Here is a 6,449-nt window from a genome sequence, read left to right as displayed (position 1 = left end):
GGGACACAGGCATGGAAGATTGGGCATCTGAGCAGCGCGGAGTCACAGAGCCCCTTTCCCTCTGATATCCCAGCATTCCACTCTCTCTGCCCTTCAGGGGATTCCCCCTGCCCAATGGGAGGACAGACAGGAACACCTGGGAGTTTAAAACCCAGAGCCAATAAATCTGAATGAGATGATGAGTACCACTGGCTTAGCAAATCAATTCGTTTTGAATGATCAATTATCTCCACAGTCAGAAAAAAGGGGTACGGTAGGGGTCAGTTTTTGTTCTCTATGGTACATTTTTCCCTCACCGGGTCAGATTTTGTACCTTAGAATGCTAATCTAAAAGGGTAAAGGGTACAATGTGCATACCTTTGAGGGTACTGCCCAACTGACAAGCCATTGTACCCCTGGAGGGAAATTTTTTTCTGTAAGTGTACGTGCACTAGGCAAACCTTATTATAAATGTGAGTGTGTGTTCTCACAATTTGCCACAACTGAACCAACAAGCATGCAGCTCTCTCTCTCTCTCTCTCTCTCTCTCTCGGGTGAAAATGAGGCATTACAAAAGTTATCATAAAATGCTTCACTGCTATTGAAATCTGACTACAGAAAAGGTGTCACAAAAGAAAGTCCATGACCCGGAGAGCTCTCTAACAACCCCTCCAGCCTGCCACACACTACTGCACACCACCCCGTAGACCTCTTAGTCTTTACACATGCAAGAGACACCATTCCTGACAGATGAATCCAAACTGAAAAGTGCGTTAATGTCTTTTTCTCTCACTGCCAGCCACTTTCAGATTATGAAATCCCACGGGACAAATTACTGAGACGTTCTGAGAAATATTGACTCAAATTACGGGAATCGGCCGCATTCTGTGGAAAGTGATGTTTAAATAGCCATTTTCTGAATGAAGGGAGTGAGACCGAATTCTCGTAAAAAGTGTTGGGGAATTGTCAAGCAGTTGCTACCGACTTCCAAAAGCATGGGAGTAGAATTAAAAGCCAGTGGGGGGGGGGGGGGGGGGGGGGTTCCACCACATTAAACGCAAATGGCTCAGCATTTTTCAACAGCATGTCTGAAAGGTCTCACTTCGAATGTGGCGGCTGTGACACGCGCACAGAGAACAAGCTCTCTCGCTCTCTCGTTCTCTCGTTCAGTGCCGTGGGTTTACCCCTCCTGTGTATAGCAGTGCTGTCAGAAACTCCGATCCCTAACTCAGCAGCCCTCCCTATTCCCCAGCCCTTGTTTAATGAACTCTTCTGCTCATTAAGTGATGAGCTTAATTAACCAAATCTACAATATTGTAACGAGCTCCGCTACAGTGACAATAGGATAATGAGGGTGCATGCTCGCATTCAGCCTTAGGAAAGAGGGTATATGGGACGACTCGATGAGGGTTTGATCATATAATGTAGGCACAATCTACAGTCTATCCATCATTTTCAACCTGGACTACAGAGTGTACATTTCCACATATTTCAGTTTGTGCTGTTGGCTTTATTGAATCCTGGACTGACCTCCAAATGCATCTGGACACTGAAATGCCAGTTTTTGCACACACATATGTCACCTGATACATATGAATCAAATTATGAATTTATCCATTAAAATTAATTAATACTTTTTTTTTGAAAAATTGAAGTTATTTTTTACATCTTTTCATTCAAGATCAATGCTGTACATGGTAATTTTATTGAGGAAGTAATGTACAAGCTTTGAAAGTGAAAATGAAACTTGTCTGATGAGTTTCATTCATTCCAAATAGCTCAACTGAACAAGTAGTGTTACCTGATTCACATGAGGAAGTCATTTTGAGTGGCCTTTCATTTAGACAGTGCTGGAGAAAATCTTTGCGGGCCTACCTGAACTGCACAGGTGTTCTTGATACTTTAAGGACCTGGACCGAGGGACAACCATATGACACACAAGACCGTGTGAAGCAGCAGGGGTCTGATTTAGACATGTTTAAGACAGAGAAAGGGGAAAAAAGAAAATGAAGGAATCTAGCAACCAAAAAAAAAAAAAAAAATTAATAAATAAATAAATAAAAAAGGCAAGCAAATACAGACAAATAATAGAGCAGCCTAAAAACTCCCCCCTCCATCTCTCTCCCCCTGGCTCTGTCTGGGTAATTAGCGGCAAATCAAAAAGGCCGGGCTGGCTGGCCGACTGCGTGCAAGGCTCCCTGGGGCCAAAAACGCTTGAGTTCTGCCAGCGAGGATGGAACCTCCCGGTACCTCTCTGCTCCTCTCTTCTCGGCTTCTTTCTGCCCACTGTAGTAGCGTAGTGTTTTGTAATGACGTTATCAAGTCTTCGCACAGGAAGCATAGCCAGCTGTCCCTTTCCATATGGTCCTCTGTTCAGCATTCAGCGATGCTAAGTGTAATATCAGTTGCTGGCACCCCAAAAAACACAGAGCACATCTTACACCAGAAAACCTCATATCATAACTGGGTTTTTATAGGCTGCATCACAGTAAGGCTATAATAAGGAAGGGATACTCTATCCAGGACTTATACCCATGGCCATTCGAATAAGAAGTACAGCACGACAGTGCTACATGGACAGCACTACATCATATCAAGGCAAGGCCAGAGGACTGTTTTGTCTATCAGTTCTGATGTAGGTATCGTTTCATTAAAATCACTTGAGACAAAGACAACTCACCTGCCCTTTCAGATTTAAATCAGTTGCTAGATGCAGGGTAATTAGGATTTCACTCTCAATGCTATCCTGCTATTGAAGGGATTTTTCACAAAGCATCATGCTTCCACTTTGAAAAAAGTAAGTCAATTCAAGAAGGCAATAATGCAATAATCATTTTCATACTAATGTAGAGAAAAGGGGATGCATTTAGTGCCATTTTTTTCATGAAAACCACATCTGCTTAGAAGACATAAGTGGCTTGGGGGTTTGGAGTTTGACCAGTAATAATTTAACTGTGGTAAAGATGTGAGATAAAGTACCCCTCTGAAGACCATGAGGTCACAGGTCAAAAGAACTGTGGCTTGTGGGCTTGTGTTGTGGCTCTTGGTTAGATGAAACAGGTTTCACCATATTCTTTACACACACACACACACACACACACACAGGCATGTATACACACGTATACAGACACACACACACACACACACACACACACACACTTCAACAACACTTTGACGCACTTCATCTATCATTGCTCGCATATATACCCAAAACACGCTCAACAAACACACAAATACATTGTTAAATGCTTACAGTATGCATACGCACATGTGCACACACGCACGCAAATGCACACGCACACATACACACACACATGCACACTAACACAAACGCACAAACGCACACACACACACACATACACACACACACTCACACACGGGCATGCTGACTGTGCTGGCTGTCACACACTCCTCAACCACCCTCCGCACCTCCACTCCTACCCCTGCACGCACACCCACAGGGGGCCAATTAGCCTGCTCTCCACGCTCGGTCGATTCACACCCCTCTATCTGTGTCCTGCAGCGAGAGAGAGAGAGAGAGAGAGAGAGGGAGAGAGAGAGAGAGAGACAGAGAGAGAGAGAGAGAGTGAGAGAGAGAGAGAGAGATGGAGAAAGACAGAGTCGGACCCCAGGGTCAATGTGTTGCTGAGGGTAAACACAGTAAGTTACCACTTGTCATCATCTAACCACAGTAGTTTGCAGTTGCCTGACAACAGCTTGTAGAGTATGAGTATGTGTGTTTATGCAGGTGGGGGGGGGGGGGGGGGGGGGGGGATATTAGCACACCATAAGTAATTGAGCAAATTCAATGCAAATTTCCATGTTTTGTGTTATGGATGCTGTGTGTACACAGCTAAGTTCATGTAAACACATCTTTTCAGATGAATACAGCATCACTGATTGGCAGTTGTGCCTGTCCTCATCTTGACCAATACAGACACAAGCACACACCCATGCACATACACTGAGAACACTTGAGGGGCGGGATCATTTATGCAGATTGTAGCAGTAAAAGCTGCTATACGACGTTCGGAGAACAGGAAGCTGAGTGCCCCTGTAACACCATAACCCCCCCCACCCCCCCCACCCCCCACACACACACACACCTCCAGGGGACTGGTGGAGGAGGAAGTGTCATTTTGCAGGGATGGAGTTTATTACCTGGTGTAAGGGGGGGGGGGGCAGACACTGCCCTCCTAACGGGGAAGCAGTTTGGGTCACTGATTGGCCCCACGACTAAGCGGGTCCCTCAACATATTGTTCGCCGGCTCCCAAAGGAGTCTAAGGACACCGCTGCCCTCCATCAACGGAAAAAAAAAGGGGGCGGGCGTCCCGCCCTCGGACCCGGAGAGTTAACGGACCCTAACGGCGGAGCGCGAGCAGAGAGGCGCTCGTCTTCCGGCGCAATCCCAGGAGCGCCCTGCTTCAAATGGGGTTAACGACAAGAAGACAGCGCTCGAGGGGAGGGGCAACAATTAGGCTGTGAACTCCCGCAATAAAAAAATAAAAAAACACAGTAATTAGACAGCATTATTAGTGCAGGTACAGTAACTGCACAGGGAGGCCCATTACAGTAATTAGACACTGAAGCTCATTTATCATAGAAGCTGTAAGGCCTGTAGATTCAAGTGCTGGGAAACCTTGACACCACTTCTCTTTTTTTTAAACTGCCATAAAATAATTCATTTAGAAGGCATCTTAAAAGCAACCCCAGTCAGAAAAATATTTGATAATTATTACGCACATCGAATGTCATCAAATCAGTGATAATTACAAAGATTTCCAGACTTTATTTGTTCTTTCTGAATTGTTTTATATGCTTTATTCCTGGGCCTAATCCCTCAGACAAGGTCTGCGCTGTAATGCGCTGGAAAGGTCTAATTTAAGGGTGTAATGTAAGGGTTGAATGTTAGGGAATGTTAAGTTATGCAAATGTTTAATGTAGGGGAATATAATGTCATTTAAATGTCTATTGTAAATGTCATATATGTCATATATGCAATGTAAGCATGGAATGTAGTAATGTAGGGGAATGTAATGTAAGGGTGTGATATAATGTAAGGATGTAATTCAGAGGAATGTAAGGGTCAAGCATAAGTATAATGTAAGGTAATGTAAGGGTGCTGGTAAATTTTATCTGCGGTTGGTGAGTTTGTTTACTCTACCAGCCACTTTGGCAGGAAACCAGCCATCACGTGGAGGTCCCGTTCCATTCCAAATATCTAGGTGTCTGGTGAAATTGGCTGGTGAATTTTGGGATGGACCAACCACTGTGGCCTGTGGACAGTAAAGTTAGTTTTCTGCCCTGCTTTTGATGTACTGTAGAACATTACTACAGTAATGCATACATATATTATAGAATACTCCCCTTATGAGCAATATAGGGATCACCATCACTTTCACTTTTTAAGTGAATCACTGAGAAAGAAAGTGTAACTGGAGCTGAGCGGAACTGTGCATTTTGCATGGTCATGTGTGCTCGATTGTGTGTGTGTGCGTACGTGCTTGAGCATGTGTACGCATGTGTGTGCGTGAGTGTGTGTGTGTCTCAGACAGGCCTGTGTGTTTCTCTTCCCACACTGTGTGCTAGACAGGCTGAGGCAGAAGCCTGTGTGTTTCTCTTCCCACACTGTGGCCAGCCACAGTCACCACAGTCCGCAGCAGTGAGCAGCCAAGCCCGGCTCATCTCTCCTCATGTGTCAATCTCAGGGCTCTGCTCACGGCTTCGCTACCTGCCAATCAGAGCTCAGCGAACGGAGCTCTGCACACGAGGCCAGAGGGTCATTAGCAACAGCTGGAAGCAGCGGTTACAGCCACTTGGGCTTCATTTGCTCTGGATTAGTCACGTTAGTCACTTCAGAATGAATGAATATAGGGGGAATGAGAAAGAAAAAAACCTTTTTTTCCATTGTTCATTTTGAAACAGTAAAGTCTCACCTCTTCCCTCCCTTCCGTAACACTTCCTGTTCAAGAAGAGTACAAACAGAAAACTGCCTTTCAAATTGCACAGACTGTACATTTTTTTATGCATCCGCATGAGTGGAGTGCTCATATGAAATGGCTAGAAGCTCATTTTCTCTTTTTTTCTCTCTCATCTTTATCTATATCTCTATATCTATCCCCATCTTTCTTTCAGTCTCTCCCAATTAGTAATATTTTAATGGTTCAGTATTTCATAACATGTTGCATTCTAAAAAACATAGAGCCGTTGGAAGGTAAATTTGAAATTCTTCAATAGGTGTATCTTGTTTATAATCCTGAATTTGAAATTCATTTTGGTTTTCATGATTCCGTTTATCATTTATTATTATTTATTGTGATTCTTATGACCTTTGAAATGCTGTTTTCTCTCCTCCCTCACCCTCTTTCACTCTCTCCCTCTCTCCATCTCTCTCTCTCTCTCTCTCGCTCGCTCACTCACTCTCTCACTCACTTTCACTGCAGACACACCTCTCTGATCATTGATCTCT

This window comes from Anguilla anguilla, chromosome 15 (assembly GCF_013347855.1).
Source record: "Anguilla anguilla isolate fAngAng1 chromosome 15, fAngAng1.pri, whole genome shotgun sequence".
In the NCBI taxonomy this organism is placed as follows: domain Eukaryota; kingdom Metazoa; phylum Chordata; class Actinopteri; order Anguilliformes; family Anguillidae; genus Anguilla; species Anguilla anguilla.
Note: the sequence above shows the minus strand (reverse complement) of the source record.